This window comes from Bufo gargarizans, chromosome 5, assembly GCF_014858855.1.
Source record: "Bufo gargarizans isolate SCDJY-AF-19 chromosome 5, ASM1485885v1, whole genome shotgun sequence".
NCBI lineage: Eukaryota > Metazoa > Chordata > Amphibia > Anura > Bufonidae > Bufo > Bufo gargarizans.
Genome location: NC_058084.1, coordinates 426,254,810 through 426,278,606, shown reverse-complemented (window position 1 = coordinate 426,278,606; position 23,797 = coordinate 426,254,810).

The window sequence follows — 23,797 nt, the reverse complement described above, 5'->3', positions numbered from 1 at the left end:
ACGGACACGGATGCCAATCTTGTGTGCATCCGTGTTCTTTCACGGACCCATTGACTTGAATGGGCCCGTGAACCGTTGGCCGTGAAAAAAATAGGACAGGTCATATTTTTTTCACGGCCAGGAAACACGGCTCACGGATGCGGCTGCCAAACGGTGCATTTTCCGATTTTTCCACGGACCCATTGAAAGTCAATGGGTCCGTGAAAAAAAACGGAAAACGGCACAACGGCCACGGATGCACACAACGTTCGTGTGCAGGAGGCCTTAATTGGTTAGCAAAGAATGGGCTACGTAAAGGGCTAAAGACACCTTTCCCACAAGGGAAAATGGTTGTACATAGAACATACTACTGTATGTCTCCATTTCTCTCTGAAAATGATGCAGGCCTTGATACTACAGCTACCCTGTCTTTGTAAATGATCACAGAAACTTCTGTCTCTTTGACTCTCCCTGTAAATGATATCGATAGATCCCAAGGCCCCCTGCACACGATCAGGATTGCGTGCGGATTTTCCGCGCGGATTTGCGTGCGGAAAATCCGCACCGTAGGTCATGTACATTGTATTCTATGAGAATTTGAAATTCTCAATGCACACGATGCAGATTTTTTCCGCGCGGATTTTGACCTGCGGTGCGGATTTTAAAATCCGCGACATGTCAATTAATTTTATTTTTCCTGACCGGATTTTCTTCATTCACTTAGTGAAATCCGCACCGAATCCGCACGCAAATCCGCACGCAAATCCGCATGCAAATCCGCACCAATTAATGCGGATTGACCGCACAGATTTGCCTGCGAACACCTGCGGATTTCAGTGCGGATTCTCCGCACATGAATCCTGAACGTGTGCATGTACCCCAATAGTCCTGACTCCCTGCCTCTGTGAATAATATAGGCACTGATAGTACTGCTTCCCTGTCTCTGTCAATGATGTAGGCACTGATAGTACTGCTTCCCTGTCTCTGTCAATGATGTAGGCACTGATAGTACTGCTTCCCTGTCTCTGTCAATGATGTAGGCACTGATAGTACTGCCTCCGTGTCTCTGTCAATGATGTAGGCACTGATAGTACTGCTTCCCTGTCTCTGTCAATGATGTAGGCACTGATAGTACTGCCTCCGTGTCTCTGTCAATGATGTAGGCACTGATAGTACTGCTTCCCTGTCTCTGTCAATGATGTAGGCACTGATAGTACTGCTTCCCTGTCTCTGTCAATGATGTAGGCACTGATAGTACTGCTTCCCTGTCTCTGTCAATGATGTAGGCACTGATAGTTCTGCTTCCCTGTCTCTGTCAATGATGTAGGCACTGATAGTACTGCCTCCGTGTCTCTGTCAATGATGTAGGCACTGATAGTACTGCTTCCCTGTCTCTGTCAATGATGTAGGCACTGATAGTACTGCCTCCGTGTCTCTGTCAATGATGTAGGCACTGATAGTACTGCTTCCCTGTCTCTGCCAATAATGTAGGCACTGATAGTACTGCCTCCGTGTCTCTGTAAATGATGTTGGCACTGATAGTACTGCAACCTTGTCTCTGTTACTGGTGTAGGCACTGATAGTACTGCAACCTTGTGTCTGTTACTGGTGTAGGCACTGATAGTACTGCAACCTTGTATCTGTAAATGATGTAGGAACTGATAGTATTGCCTCCCTGTCTGTGTCAATGATATAAACACTGATAGTATTGCAACTTTGTCTCTGTAAATGATGAAGGCGCTAACAGTACTGCCTGCTTGTCTCTCGCAATGATGTAGGCACCGATAGTACTGCCTCTTTGTCTATGTCAATAATGTAGGCAATGATGGTACTGTCTCCTTGTCTCTGTCAATGATGTAGGCACTAGTAGTACTGCCTTCTTATCTCTGGCAATGATGTAGGCACCTTCTTCTTGTCACTGATGTAGGCACTGATAGTACTGCTACCTTGTCTCTGTCAACGATGTAGGCATTAATAGTATTGCTTCCTTGTCTCTGTCAATGATACAGACTCTGATAATACTGCCTACTTGTCTCTGTCAGTGATGCAGGCACTAATAGTACTGGCTCTTTGTCTCTGTCAATAATGTACAGTAAGCACTGAAAGTACTGCAACTTTGTCTCTCTCAATGATGTAGGCACTGATAGCACTGCCTCCTTGTCTCTGTCAATAATATAGGCACTGATGGTACTGCTACCTCGTCTCTGTCAATGATGTAGGCACTAATAGTACTGCCCCCCTGTCAATGATGTATATACTAATAGTACTGCCTCCTTGTCTCTGTCAATGCTGTAGGCACATATATTACTGCCTCCTTGTCTCTGTCACTCCCTGTCTGTAGGCACTGATAGTATTGACTCCTTGTCTCTGTCAATGATGTAAACCCTAATAGTACCACCCTTTTGTCTCTGCCAATAATGTAGGTACTGATATTACTGCCTCCTTGTCTCTGTGAATAATGTAAGAAATTATAGTACTGCCTCCTTAGCTCTCCCTGTAATACTGTAGATATAAATTATACGGCCCACTTGTGTTATTATGTTGCAACGTCTCTCATTCATACTGCACTAAGCAAAAATAGCAAAAACTTCTGGATAGAATAAGTAACAAAAACATTGCTTCTGAGTCTAGAAATTGACAAATGAATATTTCATGTATGCTTATAAATACACATGATTGCTGCTAATGTATCTTCATCTACCATATGGGTCTTATTATTCCTCATCATGATGCATATTTTCACAGGAATTTTGCTGGAAATCACACAAATGATTTACACAGATGGCTTATTTTATTTATGAGATAAAGTATTGCATTTTTGGCCTTTTTAGACAGGAAATGTGTTATAATGAAGGGGTCACCTGATGGACGGCTCAGTGCAGGCCGCTCACCTTATATTACTCTTCTTTTGCAAAGTTATGAGTTTTAACAAAATATTCTCATGGCTAAAATGCACATTGTAACAGAACGCCTGGCACCCCGATGATGGATGCTCCTAGTGCTTCCCGAGGACTCCAAGCACTCCGCTCTACACCGTAACCACCACAGGAACAAGGAAAAGGAACAGCTCTTACAAGAGCTAGGTGTTATAGCCAGGGGAGTATACAGCGTATAGCAATCCCCATAAACATGAGATGTTGAAGGTAAAACAGGAACTCTTTATTGAACACACCAGCATTGACTTATATACACATTTTCCAACCAGGGTACCACCCCTGTGGACCTGGTTGGGAACTGAGGACATGACATAGCAGCCAATCCTTTACAGCTTTATGGTATAAACACAAAAACTAACCCTATTCAACAAACACAATGGCATGGTCTGTGACGCAATTAACAAAATACAATTACCAAAACACATTGGGCTCTGCCTGTAATACAATTAACAAACATAATGGGCTAACTTAATCACTCACAGGCAGAAAACACACATTTTTCCCAAAACACAGAAAACCTCTCAAAACCCCACATATCCCCATAATATATATACATCCATGGATAGCTCTGATCTGGGTGAACAACATATCCCAAAATCACCCAGATCCAAGCAGGAGTTCTCGAATTCCATGGAAGTCACATTTGGCGGACCGCAAGCATGGCTTTCCTTCCCAAAACAGTTCCACAGATTTAGGCTGTGCGGCCGGTCTGTCTTCTCCTTCAAAGTTAGTATATGGGCCATAATCCTGAGGCAAGAGGCTGGCAAACAGGCCTCTCCAAAAGCCAGTGGCGAGGTTATTTTTCGCCACACACATTATATCCATAAGAATATAATATAGCAGTGATGGCGAACCTTTTACAGACCGAGTGCCCAAACTGCAACCCAAAACCCATTTATTTATCGCAAAGTGCCAACACGGCAATGTAACCTGAATACTACAGTCCAATATAGTATATCTTCCATGTACTTTATCATTTAGCTATAATAGCCTGCCTGCATTCTGTGCGCTGCCTGTGCTGTTCATGGCGCGCCCTGTGCTGATGAATGGCAGGAAAACTCTAAGGCATATTGGTACACCATAGATTTTTCCAGGGTGCGGGTGCCCACAGAGAGGGCTCTGAGTGCCGTCTCTGGCACCCGTGCCATAGGTTCGCCATCACTGTAATATAGTATACAACTGACCTGCCTGGGACATAAACTGGTCCTACATATTAAACAGAATGCTTATTTGGCTGACAACTATCTCTCCAGATCTTCCCATACATGTGCATGCTCAGCTTGAGAATGCACATCTAGTGAATATGCAGCTCCTCTGGCTTATCTTCCTGATGGGCAACTGAATCTAATGTACTCAATCCTTATCTCCCCCTGACATCAACCCCTGGGGAAGAGTCAAGAAGCCACCTTATACAGTGCGTTAGTTGGTCAGCCAAACAAGACAGAATCATGGGTTCAGCCGATGTCTAATGTGTATGGCCAGCTACAGTCCAAAGCTGCTGGAATTTAAAGAGGTGTTCCAGCCATTTTTAAGGATAGGCCATCACTAGCTAATTGATAGGGGTCCAACACCCCACTCCTCTACCGATCAGCTGTTCAGTGTTAGTGGACAACGCTGCTCCCACTGACTTCAGATCTGTACTTTGTGGAAGTCTTCTCCAGCAAATGGATGAGATTTTTTTTTAAATCGCCACCATTTGCTGCTTCTGTATTACACAGTGGACTTTCCATATGCAATTGCATTGTGGTCATACCCTAAAACCTAAAATTTCCCAGCACCCCTTACACAGAGATTTTCAGACTTTATCAATTCTGTGAAGGACAGTAATCATGCCAGGCACACGGCATAACTCAGGAGCAGTACAAGAGAAGGAATACAATGGTGGGAATGGACAGCGCTATATAAGTGCATAAAATTACAAAATAATTAAAATGATAGTAATGAGACTGTTCCTTCTCCCATTAAAGGGGTTGTCTCACATGGACATCATAGAGAGGGGGCCCCTGCTCAGCACCACCCTCTACGAGCAAAAACAGAGACCTGCTCTATAAGGCGGGGTTCACATCAGGTTTTTTGCCCTACATCGGGGGGGAGGATGGAAAAGCATAGTACACTATGCTATTCTATCCTGCAGAGTCAATAAAAAAAGACAGACATACTGTATATGGAACTTCATGGTGACGGTTGCCAGTGTATGGCATGCGTTTAACATATACGTTTTTGTATACATTAAACACAGCCTAAGAACGTCTTGTGCTCTGGTGGAACTGGCCCCTCCATTCATTACATGGTCAGCATGTGATCCAACATTTTCCTTAAAGGACTTTAAAGTCAGATGGTGCTTTCCCCCAGCAATAATAGTGGATCACAGGGGTTCGGGTAGCCGTATTTGTTTTGGATGCACACAAGCTATGCTATCTTATCAACTGTCTGCTCCAAATTGCAAGTTGTTAGTAAGTCGTGCACATTGGAGTAAACCACACTGATACCTCTCAAGGATCAAAGCAGAATTTTCATTTATTAGAGGAGGGTAAGCAGTATATATATATATATACTTCAGAGGGGGCGTCCTGAGGGCCGTGGCATTGTTCCGTTGGTCATTATACAAAAGTAAATTTTCTCTTCTGCACAATCAGCATAGGTAAGAAATGTAAACGATAGATAAGTGGGGAGTGGTCCTGGATGCCAGCGCCATCTTGTAATGGCTTCAGATCTTTCAGTCTCATATCCACAAGACATTCATGGCGATCTACCGGCTTCTATCTTAAAAGACGATGTCCTTGTGAGACAGTCCCTGTAAGGCCTCTGGACTAAAGGGATTTTACTGTAGTCAGAGGAGCTTGATATATAGCACCCGTTGACCCGTGTTACTGTAGTGTAGAGTTTTGCGCAGCTGGTTCGGTGGAGCAGCATTGAGCAGCGCTAGCGTCTTAGGTTCCAGCTGTAACCCCGGATTATTATAAATATTGTAAATACACTTTATGGCCAGTAAATCATATTTCCTTCTTGGCTGATGTGCTGGGCAGATCTTATTTCTCCAAACCACAAGCTGCTTTGGCTCCGAGGACAGACTCTATTTATGGGATGATTGTGAGTTTTAAAGTCTGTTAATGATTTACATTCTTATTCTTTCAGAGACTATAATTATAAAGTTGTCACATAACTTAGGGGGAGATTTATCAAAGGACGGCGGTTTGCGCTGGTCTTTTATATGCTCTGCGCTCCCGGAGGATGCGTCTAACTAATCATGAGGTGCACGCCTTGTTATAAATTAGGCGCATCCTCTGCCAGTCCGAGTGCCAGAATAAAATCTATGGCAGCTCAGAGCTAACATACATTTCTGTCTTTCATAAATTGGCACATATGAAGATGAGTGAGTCGGGCCCTCTGGAGCCACCCGTTCCCTTGCCACTTTCCCTTTTCTGAAGGGCGGCCCACTTGCAACAAAATTTGTTGCAAATGGCATTTAAAAAGTATCAAACATGGAGTTTGTGACTTTTTTACACCATAAAAGTGGCATGGGGGGATGATAAATTGCCCCATAGTGTCTTATGTAGAACAGTCAACATGTATTTTAGGTTTGAAAACATTCAGAGTCATTTATCAAACTGGTGTAAAGTAGAACTGACTGAGTTGCCCATAGCAACCAATCAGATTCCTCCTTTCATTTTCCAAAGGAGCTGTCAAAAATGAAAGGTGAAATCTGATTGGTTGCTATGGACAACTAAGCCAGTTCTACTTTACACTAGTTTGATAAATGGCCCAAATTGATTTTGTGAATGAAAAATGAATTTTCCATAGTCTTTTCTGTACCACATTTATTGAGGTATTCCTGGCAAATAACACTTGTGAGGATAAGACCAGTCTCTAAATACACACACACAATCTTCCCAAAGCTGTACATGGGAAAGCAGGCTGTATGGTGTCTCTCTTTTAAATCTAGACAACTTCCCAAATTGACCAAAGGTGTGCAATTCTGTTCTCATTAAAGGGCATCTGTCAGCAGTATTGCATCTATGACACTGGCTGACCTGTTACATGTGCACTTGGCAGCTGAAGGCATCTGTGTTGGTCCCATGTTCATATGTGCCCGCATTGCTGAGAAAAATTAAATAATGAAGTTAATATATGCAAATGAGCCTCTAGGGTCAACAGGGCCTTCTCTTCTGTACTGTGAGCCTCTTTCCTGTATCGCGCCGGATACAGAAGCGCACGGCGCAGCGGGAGACTTTAGTAGAAATCAGGACAAAGGGTGATCACATTTACACTGCCTGGCCCTGTCAATCAAAGTGCAGACGACGCAACAGTTGGAGAGAGCAGAGCCTCTAGGTGTAAAGGTAACGCCCCCGTTGCTCCTGGAGACTCATTTGTATATATTAAAAACTGCATTTTTCTCAGCAATGTGGACACATATGGACATGGGACCAACACAGATGTCTTCAGCTGCCAAGCGCACATGTAACAGGTCAGCCAGTGTCATAGGGACGAATCTGCTGACAGATGCCATTTAACCCCTTCTGCAATTCCCACTGTGCGGTGAAGATCGTATATATTGAGTGGCCAATCCATCTGCAAAGTGTGGCGGGCTCTGAAGCAATATACCCACACCACAAGCAGCAAAGTGCAAAACCATCGACATGTGTTACCTTTGCTTTTACGCACTGTCCCTTATAGTCCGACTTTTAAACAGTCTATAAATTCTTTGCTTCTTTCTCTCAGACGTTTGTCATTTGTCATCAGCATGAAGGGGTGGAGGATCCTTTTAGTAGACGTCAGACTGCAGAGGCCCATGCAGCTCCTCACACTTAGGCTGCCAAGACCAGACTCCTGGCCGATGCAGTTGGACTACACAGCTCCTCCCTCAGAGGGGGCAGGTCCAGTCTGCCTGCTTCTGAGTAGGTCATGATAACTTAGTGATGCTACCGATATACAGCTCTTGGGATCACATACAGGGCATGGAAAGTACATTGCCCCTTAATGGTAGATATTAACCCTTTTGGCAATGAATTAACTCTTTAGCAGTGATCCACTGGGTCACTGGGCATATATAGAAAGTTGAACAACTTTGTAATTACATTGCATTGCTTACCTTGTTCTGATCCTGCGCTACATTCTGTATTATAACTCTAAGGCCTCCTGCACACGAACGTGTGCGCCCCCCCGTGGTCGTGCTGAGGCCTGCAAAATGCGGGCCGCAATGCACGAACACCGTTCGTGCGGCAGCCACAGCGGATCGCGGACCCATTCACTTTAATGGGTCAGCGATCTGCCCGTTCTGCAAAAAGATAGGACATCTTCTATATTTTTGCGGAACGGAAGTACGGGACGAAACCCCACAAAAGCACTCTGTAGTGCTTCCGTAGGGTTCCGTTCCGTGCTTCTGTTCCGCATCTACGGATTTTCGGACCCATTGAAGTGAATAGGTCAGCATCCGTGATGCGGAATGCACACGGAATGGTGCTAGTGTATGGCGGATCCGCAAATGCGGTCCGCAATACGGCCACGGAGCGCACACGTTCGTGTGCAATAGGTCTAAAGCTGGGTTTACATGTGACTGAAAATACAGGGGTAAAATCCGCTGTAGTTCCTACTGCGAATCCACAGCTAAAACCACAACAAATCTGAAATCAGAAATTCTAATGCACTTTGCTGGTACTGTACAACACTGCACATTTGCCGCACAAAAATCCGCAACAGAAAATCCACAGATAATTAGTCATGTGTGGACACAGCTTCATCCCTTCATCATTGGAAACAATCAGCAAGCTTGCTGCCAAACACTGGTCTCTCACATATTAGGCGAGGTCGTGATCTGATTGGGTCGCGGCCAGCTGCGGTCAAGAATAGTGCAGGCAATTAGGCTCAGGCTGCAGCTGCCTCATATTTAACTAATGAAGACCGCACTGTATAGGCAGTCTGAATTATAAATTGTTGCACTGTACCTTCAATACCGCTCAGCCTTTAAGAATTTAGACCACCTATACAGTGCGGGCTTCAATAGATAAATATCTGACATCTGTTTCTGGCACCAGCTAAGGAGGTATGGAGACAGGTTGGATGACTTCAAATGGTCACTTGTAGGTATAGGGCTCCACTGTAAGGTTCAGACATGAACTTTATTTTGCCTAGTGGTAGTTTGGGGTGATGGGTGTCTGAGCTGTAATCCCTCACCTTGCAGCAGTGTTGGAAATGCAAGATTTTGCTGTTCACTCTGCTGTCATCATTAAAGTCCTTTGTGGAGGTTCACCTGAGTTGGTCTGTCTGGAGAATCTTTCCCAGGAGCTGGAGCTCTGCAATGTGCTTCCTCTCTGTGCTTTCTCTAGTTGCTCTCAAACGCCCCCTCCTGGCAGGAAGCAGAACCAACCCACTTCTACCAAGAGGGGAGGAACAGGTTGGTTAGCCCTGTTCCTTCCAACTATTTGCCAACCATATTTATTTTGCTGGAATGCACGGCCAAAACATAAAATTACAATACATTACTTATAAAATATTACTCAATTGCTGAGACCCCCAGGTCTGGGCTACTGCACTTATGTAAAGACACATCCCTTTAACTATTTACAGTTCTTATATAAAGCAGTCCCAAGGGGAATCTCCCTGCACCAGGGGTACTCTTAGCTCAGAGACTCCTCTTACTCGCAGTCTCCAACAATGTCTGGTGCAACGTGCCAGTCCACAGGGGTAGAACACGTGAGATGCACAGTGGTCCGAAGGGTACAACAGTTTATTGGTTACTCACTGTTTTGCAGATGCCTCCCTGGGCCAGCAGTGCAGTGAAGGGGAGAACATCACTGGATTCTCCGGGGCACACTCTACTACAGGGGACACCGGCCAGGTGGTGATCGAGGTGCCCTTGATGGTGATTGGGTTTCTGACTGCTTGTGCGGCTGGTCCCCTGGATTAAGTAATGTCGTGACGCCAGCACCTTGATGGTGCAAAATGTTGAGAGTGGTTGTAGTATGGAGATAGAAGAATGAGACAGGTTTGAATCCAACTAAGAACTTTACTGTAACCAGGTTCACATCCAGTTATAAAACATTCAGGTTTGATGTGGTGAATCCCAGTATCAGGCTGTACATGTAGTTATGTCTCAGGCTATAGTAGGTAGTTGTGTACTCACTGATATTCAGCTCTTTGCCTTGCTTCAGTCTCAGTAGAGGTAGTTCAAGTCTTTGTCTTCTACACACAAGTGATGCAACAGATATCTTATCTGTCCTGAAAATAACGATGAGGCTGCCGGAAGCTAATAAATCCTTCGCCTAGATACAAAGGCGCCTAGAGCTTAGAATAATGGCTTTGTCCTTCCTTTGTCTTTTCCACAATAAACTTGGCAAAATCCACTTGTTACTCCGGAAGAGTGAATGGTAGAATACAGACTTCATGTCATGGAACCATGAACCAGACGTACAACAAGAGATAAGTGGGAATAAGAAGGCTTTATTGAAAATCAAGCTGTAAGCAAAACTCCAAACGGATGGCTAAACCGAAGCAGGGTCTTGCGTAAACAGAGGTCAGGAACCAGGAGGGTAGTCAGACGAAGCCTGGATCAGGAACCAGCAGGGTAGTCAGACGAAGCCAGGATCAGGAACCAACGGGGTAGTCAGACGAGGCCAGGATCAGGAACCAGAAGCAGCAGCAGTCTTAGAAGCATGTGAACACAGGAGGACCAAGCAAGGAACTGAAGCCACAGACCTCCTATATATATGAGCTAGGCATCCAGCTCCTCCCAGTGGGAAGGAGAAGCCGCAGGGTGGGAGGCTACAAGAAACCCAGAAACCAAGATGGCCGCCAGCACATGTCAAACGAAGGAGAACAGTAAGAAGGTAAGACCATGACAGTACCTCCCCCTCAAGGGCCCCTCCTCCGCGGAGTAAGGAACGGTTTCTGAGGGAAGCGTGCGTGGAAGGCTCGGAGCAATGCAGGAGCATGGACATCTGCGGAGGGAACCCAGGAACGTTCCTCTGGACCATAACCACGCCAATGGACCAAAAACTGCAACCGACCGCGGACCCGGCGTGAGTCCAGGATATTGCTCACCTCATATTCCTCACGATTGCCCACTTGGACCGGACGGGGCCGAGGAACCGAGGAAGTGAAACGATTACACACCAAAGGCTTCAACAGGGAGACATGAAACACGTTGGAGATCCGCATGCCAGGAGGAAGCGCAAGGGCATAGGCTACCGGGTTTACCCTGCGAAGCACTCGGAAGGGACCAACAAAGCGAGGCGCCAGCTTGGGAGTGGGCACTCGAAGGTTGAGGTTGCGGGTGGACAACCATACACGGTCTCCGACCTGGTAGGAAGGAGCGGGCGCTCGTCTGCGATCAGCCTGGAGTCTCTGGCGCTGCGCAGAGACCTCAAGGGACCTCTGGATCTGTACCCAAGAAGCACGTAGGACGGAAAGGTGATCCTCCACAGCTGGAGTATCCTGGGGAGAGAATACCTCCGGTAACACGGCAGGTTGGAACCCATAATTGGCCATGAAGGGAGACGTCCCAGAGGAAGAGTTCACCGCCGTGTTCCTGGCAAACTCAGCCCAAGGCAGGAGGTCAACCCAATTGTCTTGGTGATCAGAGACATAGCAACGAAGGAATTGCTCCAAGGCCTGATTGGATCGTTCTGCGGCCCCATTGGACTGAGGGTGGTAGGCCGAGGAGAAAGAGAGATGAATCCCCAACTGGGAGCAAAAGGCGCGCCAGAACCTGGACACAAACTGACTCCCCCGATCCGACACAATCTCCTTGGGCAAACCGTGCAACCGGAAGACCTCCCTGGCGAAAATCGTGGCCAACTCTTGCGCAGAGGGTAACTTCTTGAGAGGAACACAGTGGCACATTTTGGAAAACCGATCCACAATCATGAGAATGACCGTATGGCCTCGGGATGCAGGGAGGTCCACAATGAAATCCATCCCCAGGTGTGACCATGGGCGCTCCCCGGTGGCTATGGGTTGCAAAAGGCCCAACGGAAGGTGCCGAGGGGACTTACTCTGGGCACAAACGGAGCATGCCGCTACATATGCGGCGATGTCGGAACGTAGAGAAGGCCACCAGAACAGACGTGAAACAGCCCAGGACAGCTGATTCTTTCCAGGATGCCCCGCGGCCTTGGAGTTATGGTAGATTCGCAACAACCGAGTGCGCAACTCCTCAGGCACAAAACACCTGCCGTTGGGTCTCCCAGAGGGAGCACCAGATTGAGCCGCCAAAATCTGCTCACCCAGGGGAGAGGTCAGGCTGGTGCGAATGGCGGCCAGGATCTGATTCGGAGGTATGACCTCCCCGGACAGCTCGGAGTACTGCCGTGATAAGGCATCCGCTCTGATGTTCTTGGAACCGGGTAGGTAGGAGACCACGTAATTAAAACGTGACAAGAACAGAGCCCATCTGGCCTGACGTGGTGTCAATCTCTTGGCCTCAGAAAGGTAGGTCAGATTCTTGTGGTCCGTCAGGATTAGAACCGGAACCACCGATCCCTCGAGCAAGTGCCTCCATTCTTTAAGGGCCTGCACGATGGCCAATAACTCCCTGTCACCAATCTGATAGTTGCACTCCGCGGAAGACAGTTTCCGGGAGTAAAACCCACAAGGAAGCAGAGGACCCTCTGGTGTTCTATGCTGAGACAGAAGGGCGCCTACTCCCGTCTCAGACGCGTCCACCTCGAGGACAAAAGGCAACCCAGGGTTGGGATGCGACAGAATCGGAGCCGACACAAAGGCGGACTTTAGAGCCTCAAAAGCTCGGATGGCCTCGAGCGGCCAGACCTGGAAATTACTGCCCTTCCTGGTCAGATCCGTGAGAGGCTTGGCTAGCATAGAAAAGTCCCTGATGAACTTCCGATAATAATTGGCGAAGCCCAAAAAGCGCTGCAGGGCACGGAGACCACTGGGCTGGGGCCACTGTAAGACAGCCGAAACCTTCTCAGGATCCATGGAGAACCCCTCAGCGGAAATGATGTAACCTAAGAAGGTTACTTGGGATCGGTGAAATTCGCATTTCTCAAGCTTACCGAACAGCCTGTTCTCTCGTAACCGTTGCAACACTCGTCTGACATCCATAATGTGGGCCTCCATGGATTCAGAATATACCAAGATGTCATCCAAATATGCAGTGTCCCAGGGGGTCAGTAGTGTATGCTGGGCTTTGTAGTGCAGATTGACCACTAACCTGGGATCCACTGTCGTCTTCAATTGGGGCAAATACTGGAACAGGCAGGTATTTAACAGTTCGTGACGCCAGTGTTAATTAAACGGTGACACGCCGTGTATGGTATTGTAGAAGAATGAAGCAAGCATAGGATAGCCAACAAAAACTGGAACTTTTACTGAATATCAGTGGATACAGCTGGTTCTTGGGAGTACAGAATGGCCGGTCTTAGCAAGGCATTATACAGAGTGTTGATTACAGGAGATGCAGTACAGGCGGTTTGCACACTATTCCTGACTGGTCCTGCTACATGTGACTTTCTCTCCAAGGTCTAATGCCCTATAGCTGGCGTACCCTTGAAGCTGTCTTTATCTAGTACCTCCTCTGTTGTCTGGAGTACCTCTTGCTTTATCTGATCGGCCTCTGTGGTATTCTTTGTCTTCAGGCTGTTTAGCTATGCCCTTCTGACTTCTATGCATAAGGACTCAGGAGGGGAACCCTCTCTGTACTGAGTCTGGAAACTTCTACCCTTCTGAGCTAGGCCCTAGCCTATTTATACTGAACTGGGGGCTCCCTCTGCTGGCTGTTATAAGGATTGCCGGTAACCGGCCTGACTGGCTTAAAGGGAACTACACCCTCAAATCTAGCAGTGTCGGGTAGCCTACCCGTATGCTGCACACCCCCAGACTTTAACGTGAGTAAGGCCTCGTACTCACACACATGCCTGAACCAACATAAGCTGCTGCATAATTTAAACATTGCATTATAAATATAATAAACAACTATTTCACACAAAAATATAACATTTGCAATAAATGACGCAAGAAAAAGGGCGTCTTCTTTCTTCTTAGACACGGCCGCTGACCTGGCACAGCGGACTTAAGGTGAACCAGGTTAGTCTATTTTGTTTCTTGACTGAAGTATAATAAGGAACTACACAGGGTTTCCCCGTGGGTATAGAACAGGCAAGGGCTCACGTGGAGGAGTCCATTCTTGCATACAAACGTCAAGCAGGCTATTTCTATTAACAACTGTTCGGGGGGAGACACCACCAGCATAGTCAAAGTCTCCTAAATGGACTGGCGGACGTCCCCTGGTTATCCGGGTGGACCTTCTCAACACAGGGGTCTCCTCTTCCCTTAGCAACGAGGTAGAAGAGAGAGGAGCAACAGGAGGATCTCCATCCGTGAGACCTTGGTCAGGAACAACTGGAACAACAGGAACAACAGGAACAACAGGATCCACTAGAGGGGGAGCTGGATCCGGGGCATCTTGAACCGGCTCTTCTGGAAGTGAAGGTACAGTAGGTGCCGGAGCGGGCACCAACAAGTTCAACCACGGTGTCAGAAGCCAATGCATGGGATCAGCGTCATACCTTAGATCACGGACAGCCTGCATAGGATCCTCGGGCCGTATTGATGACTCTGACACAGGGGGTTCAGAGATAGAACTCTCGGCACTGGGTTCTGGTGTCAGGCAGAGCTTTAACCGGTTTCGGTGTACAATTTGGGATCCCCTGCCTTCCCGGGTGATCTCATAAGTGTGAGTTCCAACATTTGGGATTGCAGTGACAACATAGGGACTTTGTTCCCATTTACTGTCCAGTTTACTGGTGCGGCGGTTATTTTTTAACCATACCACAGCCCCTATTGTCAAGGGTTCTGCATGGGCTGCTTGGTCATAGTCTCTCTGCTGCCGGTCTCTAGCATAGTCCATACGTTCCTGAACAATAGCTTGGGCCGTATTCAATCGTCTTTGGTGTTCAGCAACCCAGTCGGTATTAGGTAATGGGTTGATGCAATCAGGTACAAGTACGTCCAAGGAGTGGTCAGCAGGCAATAACCCTTGGCGCCCAAACATCAAATAGAAGGGGGTATACCCGGTGGAACAGTGTATGGTATGATTGTAGGTGAACATGAGCTGTGGCAACAGATTAGGCCAATCTCCCCTGGTTTCAGGAGGCACGGTCCTCAGCATCTCTATCAAGGTCTGATTCATTTTTTCACACAATCCATTACCTTGCGGATGGTAGGCCGTCGTCCGGATCTTCTTACAGTTGTGCAGGCGGCACAGTTCATGGAACAGATGGGACTCAAAAGCAGGACCTTGATCGGTGAGGATCTTTTCTGGACAACCGTAGGGCAGGAGGAAGTGTTTCCAGAACAGTTCGGCTGTAGTCTTGGCCGTCTGGTCTCTCACAGGCACCGCTACAACAAACTTAGTGAAATGGTCAATAATAGTCATAGCGTACACATACCCTGAGCGACTAGGTTCCAGCTTCACATGGTCGATGGCGACAAGTTTAAGAGGACGAGTACTTACAATGGGTCTCAGTGGTGCCCTCTGATCATGGTGTTCACCTCGTTTCAAGGTACAGGCTACACACTCTCGACACCACTTCTCCATGTCTTCTCGCATGCCCACCCAGTAAAACCGCTGGCGGATATTTGCCTCAGTCTTTTGGACCCCAAAGTGACCGGATTGATTGTGGTACATCTCCAACACCATACCTGCATCTCGTCGGGGTATGAGAATCTGATGCACCCTCTCGTTGGACACTGGGTCTAGGCTTCTCCGCAGCAACAGGCCCTTTTGTATGAAGAGCTGATGGCGCTGTCTCCACAGTTTGATGAGCTCAGGATCTGTACTCTTACGCCGAATCCTCTCAGGGGTTCTGCCACTGGTGATGAAGTCCAACAATTCACCCAGCACTCTACTTTCAGACTGTAGTTTCACCCACCTTTCTTCTTTGAGTTCAGGCCTACTGGAGGGTGAAGGAACTGCAGCTCTGTTACTGGTAGCCCGAGCCTGATCCTGTTGAGCAAATTTATGGTAGAAGGCCGGCATTTCTACATCTTCCCAAGCATCTCGCACATCATCAGGAGCTGTCTCTGTGGGAAGCCTGGATAAAGCATCAGCATTGTCATTAGTACGTCCAGCACGATATTTTACAGAGAAATCATAGTTGGCGAGGCGAGAGGCCCATCTTTGCTCCAAAGCCCCCAATTTAGCTGTATTTAGATGTGCCAGAGGGTTATTATCAGTGAATGCAATGAAGGGGGTAGCGGCTAGATAATCTTTGAATTTCTCCGTCACTGCCCACACTAATGCCAGGAACTCTAGTTTGAAGGAACTATAATTCTGGTCATTTTTCTCAGCTCCTTTCAAGGAGCGGCTTGCATAAGCTATCACTCGTTATTTTCCCTCTTGGATCTGGGCTAACACAGCCCCCAGGCCTCGCTTGCTAGCATCAGTATACAGATGGAAGGCCTTGCTGTAGTCTGGATAACCTAACACGGGAGGCTCAGTCAGTTTTTTTTTTAACAACTGGAACGCTATCTCTCTTTCTTCATTCCACTCAATGGGCACTGGAGTTCTAGGACTTTTCTTGGGCTGCCCCCTCAAGAGTTCCTGGATAGGATCGGCTATTTGAGCAAAATGGGGGATAAAACGTCTATAGTAGCCGGCAAAACCAAGGAAACCCCTCACCTCTTTGACGGTAGTGGGGACCGGCCAGTTACGGACAGCCGCTAACTTATCAGGGTCAGGTTGTATGCCCTCTCCGCTTACCACATGCCCCAGGTATTTTACCGCAGGTTTGAGCAAGTGGCACTTGGATGGCTTTACCTTCAGGCCATATTTGATAAGGATTTCAAATACCTCTGCTAAGTGTTTCAGATGGTCTTAATATGTTTTTGAGTACACAATGACGTCATCTAGATACAGCAGCACTGTTTCAAAGTTTTTGTGACCCAAGCACCGTTCCATTAGTCTCTGGAAAGTTCCTGGGGCATTACATAACCCGAACGGCATACAATTGAATTCGAACAGGCCCATGGGAGTGGTGAAAGCCGTCTTTTCCCTATCTGCCGGGGCCATGGGTACTTGCCAGTAGCCACTGGTCAAGTCCAACGTGGAGAAATAGGCAGCGGAGCCCAGAGCAGTTAGTGACTCCTCAATGCGGGGCAGTGGGTACGCGTCTTTGTGGGTTATTTGATTAATTTTTCTATAGTCCACGCAGAAACGGATACCACCATCCTTCTTCTTTACAAGGACCAGGGGTGCCGCCCACGGGCTACGACTGTCCCGGATTACATTAGAGTCTTTCATCTCTTGGATCATTTCCTTTACAGTCTGATAGGAAGTAGGCGGTAAGGGTCTGTATCTCTCCTTGATAGGAGGATGAGAGCCAGTAGGTATGGTGTGTTGTATGGCACTAACCTCTCCATAATCAGTAGCATGTTTACTGAAGGCCTGGTGGTGCTCTTTGACAAGCTGTAGTATCCCCTCTTGTTGACGTTGGGGGGTAGTCTCGTCCCCGACATGGAGCTCTTCCCACCAGGGCACTTGTGACTGGGGCACCGGCGGACATCCGCTGACTACAGCTGGCGGCTTTTCTGTCACTGGAAGACGGATGATGTCTTGGAAGAACACCTGAGAAAGCTGGGCAACAGGGTCATGCTTAGTAAGCGCAACAGGATGATCACTCAGGTTAATCAGACGGACAGGTACTTTACCTTGGGAGACGTTCACCAGGCACTTGGCAGCTCTCACGTAAGGGTAGTTCTCCATCTGGATTGGTTCCACCAGGGCTGGATAATCTTGGCCTTGGACTCCCAGGACAGCACGACACCATAAGAGAGTTTGGGAATTAGGAGGCAAAGTCACAGGCTTATTATCACGAATCCTGGCAGTACAAATTTCTCCTTTCCCGTTAGCAAACCTCTGCTGGGCACTTAACACAGTGATAGTCTTTTGAATCACCCTCTTGGATGCAGAGGAAGCGGTGGGCAGAGTCTGGTGTAATACGGCAAGTATTTCTGCATAACAGTTTTTGAAGACATTGGTGCCTAGAATGACAGGATGTCCTCCTCTGTCGCCAGCCTGTACTACTATCACCCCCTGTTGAGGCAAGGTTAATTCTCCCACCTGCAGGGTGGGTTCCCAGTATCCATGGATCTTTACCGGTTTGCCATTGCTGGCGACAATCTCTACCCAGGATTCAGGCGGCTGGGTCAATTGGTTGGTGTCCCAGAATCTTTCAAAGGCGGGCAGCTGAATAGTAGTGACCTGAGACCCAGTATCTAATAGGGCTTCAAAGGGGACCCCGTTAATCTCCACATTGATTTTAGGATGGGATCCTACATACCGTGGCATCCAATTTGGATCTTTTGGACCTAGTGTTCTACCTCCCGAGGGGTGGTCCTCAGCCTCAGGGGTTGCCCGTTTAACTGCCAGCAAGTGGATTCTGTGTGTCCCATCTTTTTGCAGTATGTACACACGGGCTGCTTGCGACCCCTAGTGCGCCTCCCAGGATCCCTGGGGTGAGTCTCTTGGTATGGAGGTGGGAACGGCTTAGAGGGTGACAGGAACTCCTCTTCTGACATCATAGGTTTTTCCCATTCCTCCATTTTTCTGCACACTCTCTCTAGGCTTTTAGTGAGGTGATTTACTTGCTCTGTCAGCATGGCGATAGTATCGGTAGCTGTAGCTTGAACAGCTTGACCGGCCTCAGCTCGGTTAATGATAAACGGTTTTGACCTGCAGGCTGATAACTCAGGTGGGGTGCTCAACTCTGTAGATACTGCTGACCCCAGAATTTTTATAGCCAGTTCTTTAAAGTCCAGAAAGGTACTGTTAGGGTGTTGGGCGGACAGCATCTTTAATTGGGTCCTTATTTGCTCACTAGCCACTCCGGTAATAAATTGTTCCCTCAGGGTCTGATCCTGGTTATCAGCTTCCTTGGGATCTATCTGAATTACAGCCCCCAAAGCCTCCTGAAGTGATAGGGCATAGTCACGGAGGGACTCACCGGGCCTCTGTTTCTTGCCAAAGAAGTGCATCTTTATCTCTGAGGCAGTCCTCGTTTCAAAAGTGGCCCTGAGGCGGGTGAATATCTGCTCTAGAGTACTCCGTTCCGCAGCAGGCCAGGATAATACCTCTCTGCGGGCAGCCCCCTCCAGTTGCGCTAGCAAGATTTCCATTTGCTGATCGGCATTTATGGGGTATAGTTTGAATAAGGCCAGCAACTTTTCCTTAAAGTCCCTTAGGGTATGGGCCTCTCCGTTATAGCGGGGAAACCATGGGGCCCCAAAATAGTAAGGCATGGTAAAGGGCATCATGCTGGGGGCTATAGGATGATTAGGAGCCGCAAGCTCTCCCGGGTCCGGCCGCTCGGCAACTCCCGGATCTGACATGTTAACTTATTACGAGGTGGCTGCTGGTGACTAAAGGGGCCGGAACAATCCCCTTCCCTCCGGATACAAGTTCTTACCGGTATCGCCGGGTTCGCGCAGGCCAAATCTCGTGAGACTCCGGACGTCCTGTGTACGCGGTGACGTTGCTGACGCAGGAAAAGCAGGGCCGCGGCGGTGCGATGATGAAGAGGGCGGGATTCTCTGTGTCTTTGAAGGGATCCGCCCACGGAGGTCCTCAGCAGCGCGGGAAACTTTACTCCAGGCGGCCGGTGGCCATCTTGATCACGATTCCCTGACAGCAAGCAGGATGTTGCAAAGTCCAATAAATCACAGTCCACAAGTACGATTTTCTCTCTGGGGGTAGCGCAACACAGTACAGCGTCTCTGATTCCTCCCAGGCACAATTTCAATCCACCGGCTTGGAAATAAAGGGTACAGTCTTTGTAATACGGTGGTGGAATAGTTAAAGCACACAGTTCACACTTCTCTGCACTGTAGAAGTATGCGGATCCTGTTCGTGACGCCAAAAAGAGCGATGCAGTGTCCCAGGGGGTCAGTAGTGTATGCTGGGCTTTGTAGTGCAGATTGACCACTAACCTGGGATCCACTGTCGTCTTCAATTGGGGCAAATACTGGAACAGGCAGGTATTTAACAGTTCGTGACGCCAGTGTCAATTAAACGGTGACACGCCGTGTATGGTATTGTAGAAGAATGAAGCAAGCATAGGATAGCCAACAAAAACTGGAACTTTTACTGAATATCAGTGGATACAGCTGGTTCTTGGGAGTACAGAATGGCCGGTCTTAGCAAGGCATTATACAGAGTGTTGATTACAGGAGATGCAGTACAGGCGGTTTGCACACTATTCCTGACTGGTCCTGCTACATGTGACTTTCTCTCCAAGGTCTAATGCCCTATAGCTGGCGTACCCTTGAAGCTGTCTTTATCTAGTACCTCCTCTGTTGTCTGGAGTACCTCTTGCTTTATCTGATCGGCCTCTGTGGTATTCTTTGTCTTCAGGCTGTTTAGCTATGCCCTTCTGACTTCTATGCATAAGGACTCAGGAGGGGAACCCTCTCTGTACTGAGTCTGGAAACTTCTACCCTTCTGAGCTAGGCCCTAGCCTATTTATACTGAACTGGGGGCTCCCTCTGCTGGCTGTTATAAGGATTGCCGGTAACCGGCCTGACTGGCTTAAAGGGAACTACACCCTCAAATCTAGCAGTGTCGGGTAGCCTACCCGTATGCTGCAAATAGACCACCACACACTGCTGCAACAGGTCACGGAAAACATCGTTGATGAATTCCTGGAAGACTGCGGGCGCATTGCACAACCCAAAGGGCATAACCAAGGATTCATAATGACCGGTCCTGGTGTTAAACGCGGTCTTCCACTCATCGCCCGCCTTGATCCTTACCAGGTTATATGCCGCCCTCAGGTCGAGTTTGGTAAAGACCGTGGCCCCTTTGAGGCGATCGAACAGCTCGGAAATCAAGGGTATCGGGTAAGCGTTCTTGATCGTGATGCGATTGAGACCCCTGTAATCGATGCAAGGCCTCAACTCACCGCCCTTCTTTTTTACAAAGAAAAATCCAGCCCCTGCCGGGGACGAGGATTTGCGAATGTGTCCGCGTGAAAGCGCCTCCCTCACGTACTCCTCCATGGCCTCATTCTCCGCTACCGACAGTGGATAGACTTTGCCACGAGGAGGAACGGCACCAGATTGTAACTCTATGGCACAATCGTATGGGCGGTGCGGAGGTAGGGCAACCGCGCGCACCTTATCGAATACATCCCGGTACTCTTCGTATTCAGGAGGCAACAGAGAGTCCGAGGAAGTACACAGCAACTTGACAGGCCCATGGATGCAACTAGCCCCACACTGCGGTGACCACGAGAGGATCTCGGCCGATCTCCAATCGAAAGTCGGATTATGCTTCTGGAGCCAGGGGTACCCCAAGACCACCGAGTAGTGTGGAGACGAAATCACCTGGAGACAGACCGACTCTCTGTGAACGGCACCAATAGCTATCCCCACTGGAAGGGTCTCATGAGTCACGTGTGGCGGCAGAAGGGGTCTGCCATCTATCGCCTCAAGAGCCAGTGGGGAACCTCGAGGCTGCAGAGGAATGGAATTGGCGGCAGCGAACACACTATCAATGAACAAACCACCAGCACCAGAGTCCACCAACGCCTGGGTCGTCACCGAGCCCCCGACCCAGGAGAGGACAACAGTGATCAGTGGTTTGTCAACACGGGAAACCGGGGACGAGGAGACTCCACCCAAGATCTGCCCCCGACAGGATCTCAGGTGCGAGCGTTTCCCGGACGGTTCGGACATGCCAACCGAAAATGCCCACCGAGACCACAGTACATGCATCGGCCCTCGCGTCTCCGGAGTACCCTCTCCCCCTCGGACAGGCGAGCAAACCCCAGCTGCATGGGTTCACCCCCAGACAAGTCATCCCCAGGAGGCGTGGGAGGAGAGGGAGGCACGGGTGGGACAGCAAACGTAGGTGCCAATCTGTTAGAAGACCTCCGCAGGCTCTCCTTAAAGGAAGGTCTCTCCCTGAGTCTAGTGTCAATCAAAATCAGGAAAGAAATAAGAGACTCGAGCTCCACTGGTAGGTCCTTAGCTGCAACCTCATCCTTCAAGGCATCCGAGAGACCATGAGAGAAAGCAGCAACCAGAGCCTCATTATTCCAGCCCACCTCTGCTGCCAGGGTACGAAACTCAATGGCGTATTCAGCTACGGATCGTGAACCCTGTCTGATGGACATAAGGAGCTTCGCAGCAGAGGCAGCACGAGCCGGCACATCGAATACCTTCCGAAGAGAAGCAACAAAACCGGAAAACTCGGCAACCACCGGATTGTTGTTCTCCCATAAAGGGCTGGCCCAGGCCAAGGCCTTGTCCGAGAGCAGCGAGATCAAGAAGCCCACCTTTGATCTCTCAGTAGGAAAGGCATGTGGCAGCAACTCGAAATAAATGCCCACCTGGTTAAGGAAACCTCGGCACTGAGTTGGCTCTCCCCCAAAGCGCTGTGGAAGGGGGGCAGAACCGATCATACCCCGAGACACCGCAGGCGCAGCAACAGGTGTCGGGGTAGACTCTGGCGCAACAACCGGAGCGGCAGTAGGAGCGGGCCCAGGAGTGACAACCGACCCATCGGCAACGGAAGCGAAATGAGCCGTGCGTTCAAGCAGGGTTTGCAACGCCACAGCGAACCGACCCAACAGGTGATCCTGCTGATCAAGTCTGGCAACCAGCGTAGGTAGCGAGGATGGCCCTGTACCGTCAGAATTCATGGCTTGGTCCTAATGTCATGGAACCATGAACCAGACGTACAACAAGAGATAAGTGGGAATAAGAAGGCTTTATTGAAAATCAAGCTGTAAGCAAAAGTCCAAACGGATGGCTAAACCGAAGCAGGGTCTTGCGTAAACAGAGGTCAGGAACCAGGAGGGTAGTCAGACGAAGCCTGGATCAGGAACCAGCAGGGTAGTCAGACGAAGCCTGGATCAGGAACCAGCAGGGTAGTCAGACGAAGCCAGGATCAGGAACCAACGGGGTAGTCAGACGAGGCCAGGATCAGGAACCAGAAGCAGCAGCAGTCTTAGAAGCATGTGAACACAGGAGGACCAAGCAAGGAACTGAAGCCACAGACCTCCTATATATATGAGCTAGGCATCCAGCTCCTCCCAGTGGGAAGGAGAAGCCGCAGGGTGGGAGGCTACAAGAAACCCAGAAACCAAGATGGCCGCCAGCACATGTCAAACGAAGGAGAACAGTAAGAAGGTAAGACCATGACACTTCACCTCTGCCTATTTTCCTGGCTCGACACTGAGATAGAAATTGGCTCCTCTGGGCTGTGGAGCCTAAGAGAGAGCTGAGAGGAGAGGGGACCTCTCCTTCCCCCTTGCTTCTCACTCCATCTCCTTCTTCAACTCCCACACTCTGTACACTCTAACTAGGCCTGAACTGTGCTATATATACTGTGGTGCTATCCCCATCTAGTGGTGTAATGTGTGTAAGGCACCTGACAGCCTGGCAAAAGGGATTTCACATAAGACTGTAATACAGCCAGTGGCGTAACTACAGGGGAAGCAGCTGACAAGGGGCCCGGGCTGACAAGGGGCCCGGCGCCCAGCAGCGTGAGGCACAAAGTTTCCTAATTATCTAATCGTTTTTCAGACCAGGCCCCTTCACTTACAGTGCAGCTTCAATTGGGGGCCTGGCCTGTCCATCACCAAACACCGCCCCCTGTGTGACCAAATGTGAGCAGCAACACAGTCTCCTGCACAGCCCTAACCCTGACTCCGCCCACTCATGTGACTGATCACGTGCTCCTGACATCATGAAAGGTCCTTGTGCTCACTATGAACTCGCATCTCCTGAGGTGGGACATATAACTGAAAAAGTATATAGCCAGTTCACAGTGAGTTGGTCCCCCCTCACACCCACACCTCAGTGTACAGTCCCCCCACATCTTAGTGTACAGTCCCCCCACATCTTAGTGTACAGTTCCCCCCCCA